This window comes from Patella vulgata, chromosome 7 (genome assembly GCF_932274485.2).
Source record: "Patella vulgata chromosome 7, xgPatVulg1.2, whole genome shotgun sequence".
NCBI lineage: Eukaryota > Metazoa > Mollusca > Gastropoda > Patellidae > Patella > Patella vulgata.
In genome coordinates, this window is record NC_065885.2 from 62,861,787 (window position 1) to 62,880,569 (window position 18,783).

General features: G+C 38.1%; 1 long non-coding RNA gene across 1 annotated transcript; it reads left to right on the top strand.

Annotated features, from left to right (window-relative positions):
* Window positions 1-16,273: 16,273 nt before the first annotated feature.
* On the top strand, window positions 16,274-18,455 carry LOC126828214 (uncharacterized). The gene is made up of 3 exons (XR_007682943.2): window positions 16,274-16,388; window positions 17,074-17,142; window positions 18,379-18,455. It is a non-coding gene; the product is annotated as an uncharacterized LOC126828214 (long non-coding RNA).
* Window positions 18,456-18,783: the final 328 nt, after the last annotated feature.

The following is an 18,783-nucleotide window of genomic DNA, read 5'->3' on the forward strand; positions in this document are numbered from 1 at the left end:
AAATATTAAAAAATAATTTAAGAATATTAAAATCGAATTTCAAATAGGCATATAACGTTTTCCAATAAACAGATTTGAGCCGTTGGTTGTTTTCCAAGATAAAATACCTTTGGCCCCAACGTTGAGTCACTGTGTGCTTTTATGATTTTTGTTCTATTAATTAATGTAGGCTTTCATTTTTTAAAAAAAAATAAAATAATTAACGATATTAAAATTCTATTTGAAATAGGCCTATAAAATTTTTCAATAAACATTATTTGAGTTGATTGGTTTCTCTTTTTACAAACAAGTATAAACCAAAAACAACTTTAGAATGAATACTTTGCATATTGCTCTGGGTGTCATGTAATGTTTTGAAGGACTTTATAGGCCCCCTAATACTATGAAATTATCCATTTTACACTACTACACAAGAATATATTAAATTATTATAAATCTGAAGTTTGCTCTAGATATCCATGACATTAGGTCTGATCTGTGTTCAGAGTTACTTTTATTTTTGTGATTTTTTTATGTCAACTGATTATTTAGAAATAGAAAATTTAGTTTATACTCTGTACTTATGGAATTATCTGCCATGAAAACTGAAGTTAACCATACAGCATACAGATAATGACAGAGTAAATTAAAATTATTTTGAATTACTGAATGGTTTAAAATTAGTGACAGTGCTTCAGTAAATATTTTATTGGTCGGATTAAGGCCTACCAGTAAAAGGGGAAATGTGATTTTGAATAATTAGGCTTTCTGTATTAAAAGCTTATTGCAACTGAAAATTGAGAAAAATAATATTTTTGTTATGAAATTTTGAAAGGTATATAACATATCAATATCAGGGTGGTTTTAAGGTTCATGTACAACTATATCCTTGTCATCACACGGTGCTTTTCAGGTCTTTGATGTTAAATATGTCTTTTAATTGGTTGAACTCTTCTAATGATTAGTAATAAGAATGGTTTCGCATTGTACATATATATAGACCCTCAAGTTTACTAAATGTTATTGCGCTTGATAACATTAGAGAATACTTATCGAAACGTCATGCCTGTGTATAATAAACCAGTGATTGTTGTCCCATATAACTGTATAGTTTTGTTAGTAGTATATATGTTTAATTATATTTACAGGAAGGTGAAGGTCAACCTGAATTAGTTATATATATAGTAGTATATATGTTTAATTATATTTACAGGTCTGTGAAGATCAAACTGAATAACACTGTAAAACAGTTAGAAGAAAAGGTGAAGAGGAAGGTGAAGGAATATCGGGGTGTAACAGTAACTGTTATAGATAGAATAACAAGAGGTTTTTATACAGATGATATATTATACGACCATAGACATGATGATATAAACCAACAACTGTTTGTATATGGTATACAGAAGGGTGATTTTGTATATTGCTTCTAATAGTATTGTATATCAGGAACGATTTTAGTACCGGTATACAGGAGGGTGATAGAGTATGGTGCGACTGGGGATAGTATTATATATTGTATATCGGGAACGATATTACAATACAGGATCATGCTGTAGTATGGTGCTACTGATAATATTATTGTATATCAGGGACGGGATTACAATAATCAGAATATTTATAACAAATAAGATCCACAAATGTCATATTGTCGCCAAAAAAAGAAATTTCTGATTGGCCGAAAAGTGGCGGTGAATTAGAATAATAGTCCTTTAAATTTCCTGGGGCGACTCACTGCGACTGAATATATCCTGGGTACCAGAATGTCTTCACAGTGGAAAACATTATATAGCTTCATGGAATTTTGTCTGTATGTCATCAACAATAAAATTAAAAATTCAACCATTGGCTTATTGAAACACAAACCTGAAACATAAAAATATAAAATTAGTGGGTGTACTTGAAGGATAATAAGTAAATTTCATTTCAAAGTTCGTCTGACAATAATGGTTGTTATAAGATAACAATCATAATCAGACAATTTTTTTAAACATGTTTTTGGCAAAGGAAATCACACTGTGACCGTCGAAATGGTTTACAGTTTTCAAACCAGGGCCGCAACCGCTTCAGTACGCTATACATATAATATATCTACACGGTCATACGAGTATATGGACATATATCAAAAACAATATGCAATTTATTTCTAACCTAGGCACTGCTAGAGTTCAAAATCATTAGTACATAAATCAACACTTGCAAAATATGTTCCGATGTTCAAAATTAACACAGAGTGACTCCATTTTTCAAATAGACAGCAATAACAGTCGCTTAGTGAACCAAACCGAACGAGAGTAGAGTGTTATCTCATTAGGTCACAGGTGTTTTCATTACGTCACATTTATTTCCTTTTTACTTCATTTAGTATATCAGGGAGACATGAGAATATTGACTCTATAACATTCACATCTCAAACACTGTAAATAAAATCCATTTTGGTTTAAACTACACTCAACACAAACTAGGTCATTTCCTGGAGAAAACGCACGAGGTTAGCCAGGTCACCCTACTTCTAGTCACGTAAACTGTTGTATCGAAACCACGCCACTTGAATCAATGATTTATCTTATGATCAACTATATCAGCAAACGTAAAAATCAAATTATTCATACTAAATTAAGACTAGGCTGCAGTAAATTTTCATAAATTTACAAGACATATTTCAAATACTCCCGAATGTTTATATGGTTATATAATAGAAGATCCTTATCACTATCTCCTTATATGTTCCTTGTATTCAGATGCTTGCCATAGAACAATGACACTTTACCTCCAACACAGCAAAACATTAAAGTGCTACTATATGGATCGGAAATGTGTCATGAAGACAGTGTGTCAATATTTAACCATGTACATATTATAATTTTATTGAAAAAAACGAAATATTTCAATTTTAAAAAATTAGCGGATTTTAAATATTTCAAATTTATGTTTACATGTATATATTATTATGGGTTATGTATATATTCCTTTTTATCTATTCCTTTTTGTTTCTTTTTTTGACAATCTATTGTAATATTGTGTAATTTGTTTGTAACCGGGACAAGGGTTTATATAGGCTCTGCCATCTCACCAATCCCCTCAGTTTCTGAATAAATATTGTTTATAAAAAAAAATCAACTAAAGCACATACGTTAGATCATTGAACCACTGCACCACTGACAAGGAGGAACCACGTCGGAAAACTCTGAGAAACTTTCTCTGTCTGCCAACACCGGGAGGGAACCCAAGACCTTCAGGCTAGCGAGCCAGTGTTTTACTCACCTTCAGGCTAGCGAGCCAGTGTGTTACTCACCTTCAGGCTAGCGAGCTAGTGTGTTACTCACCTTCAGGCTAGCGAGCCAGTGTTTTACTCACCTTCAGGCTAGCGAGCCAGTGTTTTACTCACCTCAAGGCTAGCGAGCCAGTGTGTTACTCACCTTCAGGCTAGCGAGCCAGTGTTTTACTCACCTCAAGGCTAGCGAGCCAGTGTGTTACTCACCTTCAGGCTAGCGAGCCAGTGTTTTACTCACCTTCAGGCTAGCGAGCCAGTGTCTTACTCACCTCCATTCTAGCGAGCCAGTGTGTTACTCACCTTCAGGCTAGCGAGCCAGTGTCTTACTCACCTTCAGGCTAGCATGCCAGTGTGTTACTCACCTCCATTCTAGCAAGCCAGTGTCTTACTCACCTTCAGGCTAGCGAGCCAGTGTTTTACTCACCTTCAGGCTAGCGAGCCAGTGTTTTACTCACCTCAAGGCTAGCGAGCCAGTGTGTTACTCACCTTCAGGCTAGCGAGCCAGTGAGCCAGTGTTTTACTCACCTTCAGGCTAGCGAGCCAGTGTTTTACTCACCTTCAGGCTAGCGAGCCAGTGTTTTACTCACCTTCAGGCTAGCGAGCCAGTGTCTTACTCACCTTCAGGCTAGCGAGCCAGTGTCTTACTCACCTCCATTCTAGCGAGCCAGTGTGTTACTCACCTTCAGGCTAGCGAGCCAGTGTTTTACTCACCTTCAGGCTAGCGAGCCAGTGTTTTACTCACCTTCAGGCTAGCGAGCCAGTGTTTTACTCACCTTCAGGCTAGCGAGCCAGTCTTACTCACCTTCAGGCTAGCGAGCCAGTGTCTTACTCACCTTCAGGCTAGCGAGCCAGTGTGTTACTCACCTCGAGGCTAGCGAGCCAGGGTCTTGCTCACCTTCATTCTAGCGAGCCAGTGTGTTACTCAACTTCAGGCTAGCGAGCCAGTGTCTTACTCACCTCCATTCTAGCGAGCCAGTGTGTTACTCACCTCCATTCTAGCGAGCCAGTGTGTTACTCACCTTCAGGCTAGCGAGCAAGTGTTTTACTCACCTTCAGGCTAGCGAGCCAGTGTTTTACTCACCTCAAGGCTAGCGAGCCAGTGTGTTACTCACCTTCAGGCTAGCGAGCCAGTGTTTTACTCACCTTCAGGCTAGCGAGCCAGTGTTTTACTCAGCTTCAGGCTAGCGAGCCAGTGTTTTACTCGCCTTCAGGCTAGCGAGCCAGTGTTTTACTCACCTTCAGGCTAGCGAGCCAGTGTCTTACTTACCTTCAGGCTAGCAAGCCAGTGTCTTACTTACCTTCAGGCTAGCAAGCCAGTGTCTTACTCACCTCCATTCTAGCAAGCCAGTATCTTACTCACCTTCAGGCTAGCGAGCCAGTCTTACTCACCTTCAGGCTAGCGAGCCAGTCTTACTCACCTTCAGGCTAGCGAGCCAGTGTTTTACTCGCCTTCAGGCTAGCGAGCCAGTGTTTTACTCACCTCCATTCTAGCGAGCCAGTGTGTTACTCACCTCGAGGCTAGCGAGCCAGGGTCTTGCTCACCTTCATTCTAGCGAGCCAGTGTGTTACTCAACTTCAGGCTAGCGAGCCAGTGTCTTACTCACCTCCATTCTAGCGAGCCAGTGTGTTACTCACCTCCATTCTAGCGAGCCAGTGTGTTACTCACCTTCAGGCTAGCGAGCCAGTGTTTTACTCACCTTCAGGCTAGCGAGCCAGTGTTTTACTCACCTCAAGGCTAGCGAGCCAGTGTGTTACTCACCTTCAGGCTAGCGAGCCAGTGTTTTACTCACCTTCAGGCTAGCGAGCCAGTGTTTTACTCAGCTTCAGGCTAGCGAGCCAGTGTTTTACTCGCCTTCAGGCTAGCGAGCCAGTGTTTTACTCACCTTCAGGCTAGCGAGCCAGTGTCTTACTTACCTTCAGGCTAGCAAGCCAGTGTCTTACTTACCTTCAGGCTAGCAAGCCAGTGTCTTACTCACCTCCATTCTAGCAAGCCAGTATCTTACTCACCTTCAGGCTAGCGAGCCAGTCTTACTCACCTTCAGGCTAGCGAGCCAGTCTTACTCACCTTCAGGCTAGCGAGCCAGTGTTTTACTCGCCTTCAGGCTAGCGAGCCAGTGTTTTACTCACCTCCATTCTAGCAAGCCAGTGTCTTACTCACAGAGCCACCAATTGTATTTATGAACTCGTGTTTTCCTTTGGCGTTCGTCACTTCCGATGCGGGAAACCGGTATTACTCAGCTATCGTAGCAATGATCTCTGTGTTAAAAGTATATTTGGAATGTGTTTAACCAGCTCTAACACATATGTGATAATGACTGACACCAATATTGTCCTTTAACACTATTTGCGTGGTGGACCTGAAATTAAGAGTGAAGTTGTCAAATATCCACATTGTACGACATGTGAAATATTAATGAAAATAGGTAAAATACTTTGTAGATTATTTCACTTTAAATAGTGTACAGTTTTCATTTCTGGGTCACCCGAAATATATTTTTATATGACTGTTTTAAGATAAAATTAATATTTCTTTCATATTTTTATAGCTTAGAGATGATAGGAACGCTGTGTTTTATATTTTTATATTGAGTTTTTAAAGAATTAAATAAAATATGTTACATATTTATAGTAAATGTTATATTATGTGTATTCTAATAGCCAATGTCCTGGTTTCAAGTATTAAGTGGATTGGGCGTGACAGACTAATGGTGACCTTTGACCTACCCAGAAGTGGGTTAATTCCCAAAATAAATGAATCGGAAGAATTCGTATTGCCCCCGGGGGTCCCAGGGTACAATTTATAATAATTTTGTGCCTTTACTGAAGGTATGTACTGAGCTATACATATAAAGGAGCCAAGTCTTTAACTCAGTATCATCCACAGTCTTCGACATTGCAAACACGACTTATATTGGTCAATTTAAATCAACATTGATGTTGTTTTCTTACCGTGAACAGTTGGGTTTCTCATATCCAATATAAATAAGACAAAATGAAAATTTTAAAATTGGCACACGAATCGCGTGCCAGAATGCTTTCTAGGGCCATTTGTATGAAGCGACTCGATGATTGAGGCTAAACATATCTCATGTAGGAAAATACTATTGGTGTAGACTAGAATAACCAGATGCCATAAACTGCCATTCGATTAGAAATTAAATCAGTTTATATACATTCCTATTACATTTGTGTCTATTTCTTTGTGCCAATGGGGATTTGTTTAGCTCCTTTAAGGTGGATTGGGCATGGCCGACCAATGGTGAACTTTGACCTGGGGTTAGTCTCCCAAACTGAATAATGATGTTTCCAATGGAGGGAGGGGGGGTGCCAAGATACTGCTGTATACCCATTTTGTACTGAGTTGTGCTGAGCGTGACCGATCAATGGTGATTCATCTTTGCCCTAGGCGGTTCAAAGGAACAGTTTAATACCCATTTTGTGCATGTACTGAGATTTACATTTACGGTGGATTGCACGTGGTCGACTAATGTGACCTTTGACCTACCCAGAAGTAGGTTAATCCCCCAAATTGACTACCCAGAAGAATTTAATTCAAGGGAGAGAGAGAGAGATAAATTGGTTTTAACATCCACTGGACACAAACTAGGTCATTTTGGGACTAACATGGTTCAATTTAATTTCAATAATCTGCTTGCTTGTAGGGGTCTTAAGCAGTGGGGGAGGACCCGGAGAAACCCACGAGGTTGGAAAGGCGACCATGAAACTATTCAATTGTTTTGGGACAACTAATTTCATTATGTATAACAATCGTTGTTAAACAAAACCAGGGAGATATTGATTTGACAGTTTTTACGTATTTTAGAAACGGGTTTCGAAATGTTTTAGTTCTGTCACTCTGCATACTTCATTCCAGATATGTAGAGATGATGGTACCCTGGTAACTGTTGTGATAATCATGCTGGCTCACTAACAAGGACCATGTTGATATCAATACCCAGGTCCCTAGTACACATGTAAAATAACTCTTGACAGTTGAAATTTCATGTAAGAGATGTCGTAGTTCCGCTGTCAGAGCAAAGTTTTCCTTCTGGCATACGGCATTCATTAGCCCAGTCGGGCGTTAAACCCCCATTTCATTTCATTTCAATGCTTTTCACTGTCAAATCCCGACAAAGATTTGTCGACCCCTGCACGTTTATTTTCCCACCCGAAAGCCCCCCCCCCCTCCCACCGGTACTTTCAAGACCAGCAACGGGATTGCGAAGAAGAATAGGCGAGACCGTCGCTATCCGGGCAAAATGGCCGATCATTATATTACAAATGAATTGGATAAAAATTTAAAAAAAAAAAAATTTTATATTACAAATGACTTGGGTGAAAATTAAAATTGACTTGGGTGAAAATTAAAAGTGACTTGGGTGAAAATTATAAAAAAACAAACTACTGTATATATCAAATGACTTGGGTGGAAATTAAAATTGACTTGGGAGATAATTAGAAAAAAAAAATATATTAAAATTGACTTGGGTGAAAATCAAAATTGACTTGGGTGAAAATTATAAATAAAAAAGACAAATTATATTAAAATTGAAAATTATGAAAAACAAACTATATTACAAATGACTTGTAATCTTGTATGGAAATTAAAATTGACTTGGGTGATAATTAGGGAAAAAAATTATATTAAAATTGACTTGGGTGAATATTAAAAAAATATAAATGATATTATATTTCATGTCCCTTATCAGCCATCGTAAAATTGGGTGGCCATTAGGACTACTCTTACGGAGTTATTGTACTCATTTTTTAAAATCTATTTGTATGTTCAATATTGACTCTTTATAAACATAAACACATTTCTTCTTTAAATAAAGTCGATTCTATTTCTATTGATAAAAGCTGTTTACATATTAATATTACTACTAATACAGGCTTCCGACAGTTGGGCAGATATCCAATCAATATTTAAAAAAAGAACACTCACTCTACCCAACAAATGAAAAGACGGCCGTATCACCTATAATGACCTATATTTTAAGGTGATATTGACGAATACGCAGAGAGCCACGGTGGCTCTGTGTGTGAAACGTTGACTTGCTAACCTGCAGAAAAATCAACTTGATTTTCCAGGGTGGTTTCCCCTTGTCAGTTCACTCAGTTGTGTAGGGCGGAGGGTCTGACACGGGACAACGGATAGTCGTTCGGGCGGGAAAAAAATATAGTAGTCTGGCGTACACTTTATAATTGGCGTGTACGTAATTCGAAGTAAGAGTAGGCTGTAGTGCTGCTGTCCGGGCAAAAGTTTCCCCGTAGCACACTGTATGGCGTAGGACCGCCTTCATTAGCCCCGTCGATACAGAACAATAAGACGTTAAACCCTGTTTCATTTCACGAATACGCAGAAGTGGTAACGTTATTAAATGGCCAATATAAATGAACTCATTCGTAATTTAAACGTCAATCTAATTAAAATATAGATCTATATTTCGTTTCGTTTTTTTATACTTTCGATGGCCTACACTACATGAAGATCTGACAAGTTATAGCGATAGGTCACGTCAGGGGTTAAAAGACCAACTGATGCCCTTTTGACGTCAGACATTTGATTAACCAATCAGCATTGATGTTACTAGTGGATTACCCACAGTTCCATGAAAAACACGCCTAAAGCTCGCCGTAACAGACCGTTTCATTGGCTTATCTCTGACAACATTCAGAACACGATTTAAATAACTCTTCCAGATCCAAGTGTAGTAAAGACAAGTAAAACGAAATTTTGAACTATTAAAACGCAACGAAATAGGATCTGTGCTTTAACCAGATTGTTTAAACGTATACTTTAGAAACAATATCATATCAGGTATCAAAGCATTCATTTAATGCCGAGAAGTCAGTTTTAACATGAGTATAATTTTAATAGAAAAAGTATAATTTTTTTTAATTGCATCCTGGGGTAAAGTACAATCTCAAAATGACTACTCTGCGTGACAAATATAGAGTACGTGTAATCATGCAAGTTATAAATTACAAGATAATGTATATACACATTGGCGTGCACGTAAAAGATCCCTTGGCGGTTTGAATTCGATATAAGAGTAGGCCATAGCGCTGCTGCCCGTATGACGTATGCCCGTCTTCATTAGCCCAGGTTAAAGGAGCAGAACAGTAGGACGTTAAACCCCATTTCATTTCATTTCATTTCATTTTGAACATAGGTGGGTCGGATCCCGGTTGTGTGATAGTATCAGTTTTAATATTTTAATGGGAGACAACTCTTTTTAATAATGATCTCTTAAGTTGCTGTTGGTTGTTATATCCACTGATTATATCGGGAACCGACTGGTCAGATACGATGCTTTCAAATTACTCCTCACACAGCAAGATCACCCGTTTGTATCAGAAACTTCACAGTGACACTTCATTTATACTACGATTTTCAACGTCATTTACAGATCAGCAGCCCAGAGCACTTTGGTCAAACGAATAAGGTGCCAATATCCGAGTACCGGAACGTTTACTGTGTAACCTAACATATTCAGATGTGAATGTCCTAAGGGGGGGGGGGGGGGGGTGAATGGTCAAATGGTTAGCACGTGCGCACTTTATCATAAGTGACATAAGGCCTGTCATTGAGTCAACTGGCGTGGTTTCGAATCCCCGGGTCCTCCGGTTTCCTCCCACTGCTAAAGACCCTTACGCGCAAGCGAATTATTGAAATAAAATTAAACCAAATGACCTAGTTTGTGTCGAGTGGCCGTTAAACCCCATTTGTCTCTCTCTCTCTCTCTCTCTCTCTCTCTGTCGGGTCCTGTTTATCTATTTGGCCCATGAAACCCCAAAGACTGGAACTAAAAATGGGCTGGGTCGCACACTGAGGATTCGACATTGAATGAAGGTAAAATGAGCAGGTACATCTTATTGAGTAGAAAATAGGCTCTGCCAGACACATTTCCCTGTGTTACAGGGTCCCGAATTAAAGGTACGACATGAAACCAAGTTAAATCAACCAGTATATGTATTTTACTAATTATGAGATACCTAATGCCAAACAAATTGTCTGCTGTACAAGCCCTCACCGGCCGCTACTCATCACCAACTCCCCTACAAAGGCGGACTCAGTGGATACTGTGTTGGAACGAAATTAATCCTAGAATGTCAGTAGACTGACCTGGGACCAAATGGTGTGTTTTTAACAGACACCTGTGTCTGTAGACTGACTTGGGAGCAAATGGCGTGTTTTTAACTAGTTCAGCTCTGAACGTAGGTCTCATAACACTCGCCCATAACATTCAGGAACCGTCGTGTTGAATCCTTGTCGAAAAACTTTCGCTTCCCAGTCAATTTTACTGTGCAACTTTTCACTGCTAAACGGTCGCGTGTCGGTGTATAGGAACATTTCAGTGAGAAAATAAGACATTGCTTATACCTCGCCAGTGTCAGTATATGAGACACAACATGCTGTTGAAAATATGTCCTCCTCTGCTAAACGGCTTGGCAGATGTCATTGAAATCTAAATATAGGGTAACGCACAAATTTACGTAACTCGGCCATGTAAGACGAAACGAAGTTTAGATAAGCTGGGGGGGGGGGCTGGAATCTTTGAATCTTTAGTCATTTATGGCTTTGCCTAGCCCCATTACCTAGCCCCATTACAATCGATTTTTTTTCCAAAATTCCAATTTTGTTTCAGCAGTGTAGTCCTTTGGGGACTATTCTCTTGAAATTAGTCATTTTGCTACAAAATCACAGCCAAGTGAGTGTCCTATTTGATTGATCATTAACATGTATTCGTCTGAATCGAACTAATATTAAGAGTGGTTGAGGGTCCACCAACTTTGTACAATTAAAATTTTCATGAGTCATAACCCAACACTTTGATGTCTGATGCACACCAAAATCGAATTACTCTACGATCCTTAGACCCTTAACACATATTTGAAGTTACAATCGGACAAATAATTGTGAGTTCCACAAACTTTGCACATAATTCACAGTTTAAGTAAAAGGCAAGGGTTATAACGCGAGACGTTAAGGAGCCCATACACGTTTTTAAAAAAAGCGTCAAAATTTTGAAACAAAATTTAGATATGAAATCTTTACCGTGTATGTGGCGTTTTGATGTCAAAAAATGCATTGACTCAAAATTTGGACGATCAAACCCCCTTTGATATTTGTTGACGGATCATCAATATTTTGAAGCATGCGTGGGCTTCTGTCATTTTCATTTCGCACCGACCGCCAAGGTGTGCGGATTACCATTTCTGAGAAGAAAGCGACAGAAAAGAAATGTAATGGACAGGCGTTCACTTGATGAAATGGATGAACGCATCACTATGGGGTATCCATTTGAAGGAAGTTACGAAAGTCCTCTGGTCCGTTGGCCCGTAACGTGACCGTACTCTCGCCGCTTCAAAAAACGGTCTTTCGACCATATCCTTCGCGGCCATTCGTCGGAGTCCAAAGCGAGAATTAACTTTTATTGATACAAATTGTGACTTGTAAACTTTTAAAAAACAAATGTGAACGGAAAGGCGGATGGGGAAAACGACATAATACGTTTACATAATCAGCTTAGTGGGCATAATTCTGTGAAAGAAAAGCCGAAAATTTCAGCCATTTTGGAATATGACGGCCATTTTAAAAATTTAAGTGGCTAACGTGAATTGTCTTTAATCATGACCACAATCAAACACCTATGTAAATTTGAGTGCTTGGATCCAGATTCGGTCGAAGGTCTGAATACCATCACAACACCATCCTTGGAAACTCAATTGATAATCAAAATAGCTCTTGGTAACAAATGGGAGGCAACTGTCCATATTTATTAAATCAATATTATTATTATTCAAACAATAGGGTGTTGCCATAAGACAGTTAAATAACATGCCTTGTTTAAAACATTCCATTACTTCCACAATTGGTATGGATGTTTTACTATTATAAAAATAACCATTTCTTTAAAAAGAAATCTTTTCGTAACGGAAGCGTGGAAGTAGGACAAGAATTCCAGCAAATGATTATTTGAAAACTAAACACATGCACTAAAATGTGTTAATTTCCTATTTAACCAGTTAAAGAATATATTGTATCATTTGTAATGAATTGTATTATTCTGTAGTATTCGGGATATGAAATGAAACGAGGTTTAACGTTGAACATCTACTATCTTCAGGTTGTTTTAGTTAAACATACAGTGCCGGACTGGGCCCACCTGTCCACAGGTGGGCCTAAGCTCATTAAAAAAAGTGGGCCTAAGCCTATAACGAAAAAAGAAAAAAGAGAAAGAAAACAGAAAGAAAGGAGAGGCGGGGAGAAAAGAAAGAAGGAAGGAGAGGACAGGGCACAGGACAGGAGAAAGAAAAGATAGGAAAAAAATGACTGACAAACAACACAAAAAATGAAGTGTACTAGAATTCTCAAATTCATCTAATGATAGTGCTCTTAGGTCATTCTGTTATCTAATTGTATCAGGAAATCAAAAATTTGCCTTCTTCTGCTTTGGTCTGAAATGCTTGGAAAATGGTTTTGCTGTTGTCAATTTTCAAAATTTTCCTGGGGGGAGAACCCCCTGAGACCCCCCTTCGGCGCGTACTTGTGTGGGCCTTAGTCAATGACCTGACAGGTGGGCCGCACTGTAAACATACATTATGCAAGAGCTAAATCTGCCTATTGCATACCTTTCTTTAGGCCTGAAATGTAATATAAACTATTAATTTGACTTTTATTAACATGACAAGACCATCATCAATTCTCGATGCCATCGGATGTCTCCGATATTAAGTGGATTCGAACGATTCAGCCATTGTTTGATGTAATCTATAAATGGTGGAGCAAGGCTAAGCTTCGAACAACCAGTGCGGTGGTTGCAATAAATGCACACATCTTCAAAATCTATTATCTTGACTCGCAATGGAGCACTTTGAACGAAATTTCCAATAAATTCATTTTGCATTATCTATCTTCGGACTATTTTATAGTAAGAATGGTTAGCTCTTTATCTAAATCCACAACAAAGCCCTTCCAATTCAAGCGTATGTACTGGGCTCGTGAGTTTTTAATACTCTCAGCAAGATTATGGCTTGTTTCTTTTTAAACTGCGGATATTATACAGATATTATTTTTATACTGCAGATATTATTTATTTTTATAATGCAAATATTATTTTTATACTGCAGATATTATTATTTTTTTTATACTGCAGATATTTTTTTTTTTATACTGCAGATATTATTATTTTTATACTACAGATATTATTATTATAATGCAGATATTATTATTATTTTTATAATGCAGATATTATTATTATTTTAAAATGCAGATATTATTTTTAAAACGAACATACCTCAATCTTACAGATAGAATATAACAAAATTCTGGATCATTGAGATGGTAACAAAAAACAAGTCTCGATCATTCATATGGTAGAAAAAAAAGAGAGAGAAATGTGGTTTCACGTCCATTGGACACAAACTATGTTATTTCGGGACTAACATATTGCTCAATTTTACGCCAATAAGGATTCATAAGCAGTCTGAGGAAACCGGAGGACCCCAAAAAAAAACCCCACAAGCTTAGGGTCAATAAATTCTAAGCACCTAAATGATCGTTCAATTTGATGACAGAGACTATTTAATCACAACTACTCCTTGTGACTTGACTCAATAGCAGACATGAGGATCTGACGCGCTCCAACCGCCCAACCCTCTTTAGTCCCTAAGATAGTATTAAAAACACTAGCGTATTTCATTTTATAACCAATCAATTCACATCTTTACAAATACATAATGCATTTTTAAGATAGTAGTCGTGTTTAATTTTATAATTGGCAATCGATTCACATCTAGACAAATACAATTGTTTTTTTTTAAAGTAAAATAAGGTTTCATGAAATCAATCGATGTATACTATTAAAAAAAAGTAGGGGATATTTGATTTTGGGGGCATAATACTAAAATATGCAAATGACTACGAAAAAAGTCACTATAGAACCTAACAGAAGAAACATTTCCAGTTACATGTGACGCCCAAACGCACCAATAGCTTCCGCATGGAATGCAGGTGATGCTTGGGATCATCATGGGGGTCCAACCCAAGATTTGCACGACTCTGACTTTGAATGTTACAGTCATTGTGGCATTGAATTCCAGGGTGGAAACATCAGTTTAATTGTTTTAGTGACCAGAAAACAAATTTTGATATGCGTCGGCTTACCCAAAATGAAAGGTTACGTGCCCTTGGCATGCTACAGATCGGCACAACACAGGCGGTTGTGGCGCGGACGATGAATGTTTATCAGTCTGTCATAAGCAGGCTATGGTCCAGATACCGTGATACACAATCTGTACAGGACAGACCACGCTCAGGTCGACCAAGGGCGACAACTCAAGCCCAGGATCGATTTATCCGTACCTTGGCCTTGAGAAATCGTGTCATCACAGCAAATCAGATCAGCACTCGTCTTTAAACAGACACTGGTGTGAGAGTGAGTGGCCAGACGATTCGGAATTGACTGCATAGGGGTCACCTTCGCGCCCGACGTCCTCGCGTGATCCCTTGTTTGAGAGATCATCACATTCAGGCAAGACGTCGTTGGTGTAGGGATCGTCAACACTGGGATAATCGACGCTGGAGCAATGTGATGTTTTCAGATGAGTCAAGGTTCACTGTTGATTTTTTGGACAGACGTAGGAGGGTGTGGCGTCGTCGAAACGAGCGCTTCCAAGACGTTAACGTCATCAGACATGATCGATTTGGGGGTGATTCTGTTATGGTGTGGGGAGGCATCACTGTTGCTGGAAGAACGGCTTTACATGTTGTTGCAGGGCGTGTTACAGGCCAGTACTACCGGGACAACATCTTGGCAGTCCATGTTGTGCCGTTCGCACGACGTCATGGCCGCCGTTTCATCTTCCAGGATGACAACGCAAGATGTCACAGGGCCAGGATCGTTACAGGTTACCTCCAACAACAGAACATCACCACATTACCTTGGCCAGCACTGAGTCCCGACCTCTCCCCCATCGAGCAGTTATACCTACTTTGGGGAAATTCCAGAGAGATTTTAAGCATTGCTGAACTCCAAAACACTGACTCGGAACTAGTGTGTTATTTATTCTGCCCTAAGCCTACATAAAACGTTGCGGCAGTAAGAGAGCATTACTGAACTAGGGAGATATTGACTTGTCTTACAAAATGGCCACTGTCATTGAGAATCACTGTGATTTGAAACTCTTTCTCAAACCATATTTCAGAGTCATGGCAATACTGGGCATACACTACTCTCCAGGTGAAAGTACACCAGTGGAGAAGTTTACCGTGGGTACGTCTAAAAGCACAAAAATGTTCCGATGGAAAAGGATCGTCTATAAAGCCTATCAATGGATAGTCTTGCTCGTGTTATGGTTACAAGTTCTACAATACGCCGTGTGTCTGTTCATCGCCAAGCCTATTATCTCGAAGTCATCAGTCTACAGATTATGTGTTTTTTGTTATTGTCTTCATGCGGCCATTACAACTACAGTCTTCTTGTGGATGTTCAGCAAGGAAGATGGCTTCTACACATTTATTGACCAGTGGAATGATGTATCAAAGAGGGCTGCATCATTAGGATGCAAGCAAGAAGTAATCACAAAACAAGTAAGAAGAATGGTATGCGTTTTGTTGTTAGCAATGGTTATCGTAAATTGTATAGGTGGAGTTGGTTTTTTGATAAACACAAAAGGCGAAAATGAAATCGTCAAAGCAACCCTGGCCCCTTTTGGTCATTCAGTGGTTGGCTTAACGTATGGATTGTATGTTTTTCAGGCAGCAATATGGGCATGTTCGTTATCGTTCTTTGCGGCTGTTACTAAAAGTTTAACCCTGCAATTTGAATTAGTATCTCAGGAAATAACGGGACTTGTTAATACAGCTTCGTCATTTCCTGGTAAACTTCATCACTTCACAAGACTTCATCTGGAAATGTGTGCTTTAGTTTATCTACTGAATCAGTATTACAAGTACATTTTGGCTTCAACTTTTCTTCTAAATATCATAGTACTTTTGTGTATTGGATATTCAGCAATCAAGACAGCTTTTATGGATAGGTCTCTGATAGTTATGATGGCAATCATTTCTGTAAATAGCATTTATAATCTGGTATCACTGTCTGTATTATCAGCAAATCTTCATGAACAGGTACGTTTTTTTTGTTTTTTTTTATTTTTTGAGGGGGGGGGGGTCAAGATATTCACATTACATAAAACAATAAAAATAAGAATCGGATTCTCTATAGAGATTACAGTCAATACACAAAAAGTATCGGATTCTCTATAGAGATGATAGTCAATACACAAATAAGAATTAGCTTCTCTATAAAGATTATAGTCAATACACAAATCAGAATTAGCTTCTCTATAAAGATTATAGTCAATACACAAATAAGAATCAGTAGAGATTACAGTCAATACACAAATAAGAATCGGATTCTCTATAGAGATTATAGTCAATACACAAATAAGAATCGGATTCTCTATAGAGATTATAGTCAATACACAAATAAGAATCGGATTCTCTATAGAGATTATAGTCAATACACAAATAGGAATCGGATTCTCTATAGAGATGATAGTCAATACACAAAAAGAATTAGCTTTTCTATAAAGATTATAGTCAAAACACAAATGAGAATCAGTAGAGATTACAGTCAATACACAAATAAGAATCGGATTCTCTACAGAGATGATAGTCAATACACAAATAAGAATTAGCTTCTCTATAGAGATGATAGTCAATACACAAATCAGAATCAGCTTCTCTATAAAATTTATATTCAAAGGTTGAATTTTTTTTAAAAAAAACAACATTTCTTTTATTTCTTAAGGTTCACAAACCATTACCAAGCCTATACAAATTGAGAGGTCAAAATGTCAACTTGGAAGATTTGCTGGAGGTAGTAATCCTTTCTATTGTCCGGGTTTTTTTTATCTGATATATTAAATTGATATGTGTAACTGGTAGCTGGTGCCGGAATATTAGGTCTGGGAGCTGGGGATGCTGGTTTTATGTGCCATTTTGCCAAAAGCTCGGGGTTTGCTCCCTAATAGTGCCTAAGAAGTTCCGGGATGTCCAATGATTGTATATGGAATTAGATTGTGCAGATGCCCAAATTTGAAATTAAACATACAATATACAAGAGCTAAATCTGTCAATTACAGGTCTTTTTTTATGTCTGAAAGTTTGTCTAAATTATTAATTAGACATTAATTAACTTATCCAGACTATAATCAACTGTCTATGTCATTGCTAGCCTGTGATATTTACTGGATTAAAATGCGATCTGCTTCTCAACGCTCATTAATGATTAAATCATAAATGGATAATATCGAGACTATGTTTTTTGTCGTACCGACTTAAGTAATGATGATCGAGGCTAAATTCGCTAAATTCTTGGTTTAGAGTTGATCAATTTCACTGCAATTTTCATCAAATTCCCTTTACATTATATAGTTTTTAACTATTATAGTGCAAACAGTAAGCTCTTTATCTAATCTCCCATAATGTATCTTTAATGTAAGAGAGTGTGTGTGGGTGTGTGTGTGTGTTATAACCATTCGACTGATTAAAATGATATGTACCGTTTTTCGAATCAAAAGTATTAACTATGATATTTAGAAGTGGAGAGAAAACAGGCTCTTCGGAAACCAGATTCATATTAGTGGTAAATTTTAAAGATGGTGATTACAAATAAAGATACCTTCTGTCGTCTTTTTATGATATTGTATTGCTATACAATCGGATTAAAATACAGATTCTATTTCGTTTCGTTTTTTTTTTATAGTTCAAAAGTTTGTTTTACTTGTTTTTACTACACTAGGATCTGGAAGAGTTGTTATCATTGACGTGTTCTGGATGATGTGAGGGATTAGCCAATGAAACGGTCTGTTACGGTGAGCTTTTTGGCGTGTGGTACACGGAACTGTGGGCAATCCACTAGAAACATCATTGCTGATTGGTTAATCAAATGTCTGGCGTCATAGGGTCAAAAACCGCTCGTATGACCCCTGACACGAACTCTCAGTATAACTGGTCCTATCGTCAGGTAGTGTAGGCCATCAAAAGTATAAAATAAACGAAACGAAATATAGATCTGTATTTAAATCAGATTGTATTGCCATAATGTTTCTAGGTGAGCCTATTTATAGCCAAGCTGCAGGAATCGTCAGTGGGAATAACAGCCATAGATATTCTGTTGGTCAAACAAGGAACATTGCTTACGGTAAGAATTCAATAGAGTCACAGTTAATGGCAGAAGGTTGAAGATATATCCCCGCGTACAAACTGGGTGATTTGATGATATATATGGACTAAAAACATATTCAAATTAATTAATTTGTCATAATTTTGCTTCAAATCCTTCTCAAACATTGTAATTGCCATGTTTAGGTCACGTGACTTACCTCTCTCGGAAGTCGGAGGAGAATCCATTGCATACATAAGACGATGTTGTCTTTAATCGCTTACTATTTATTACAAATATCGAATCCTAATTAAATTCTCGGATTATCGACTACCCGCGTCTTTTCCCGTCATT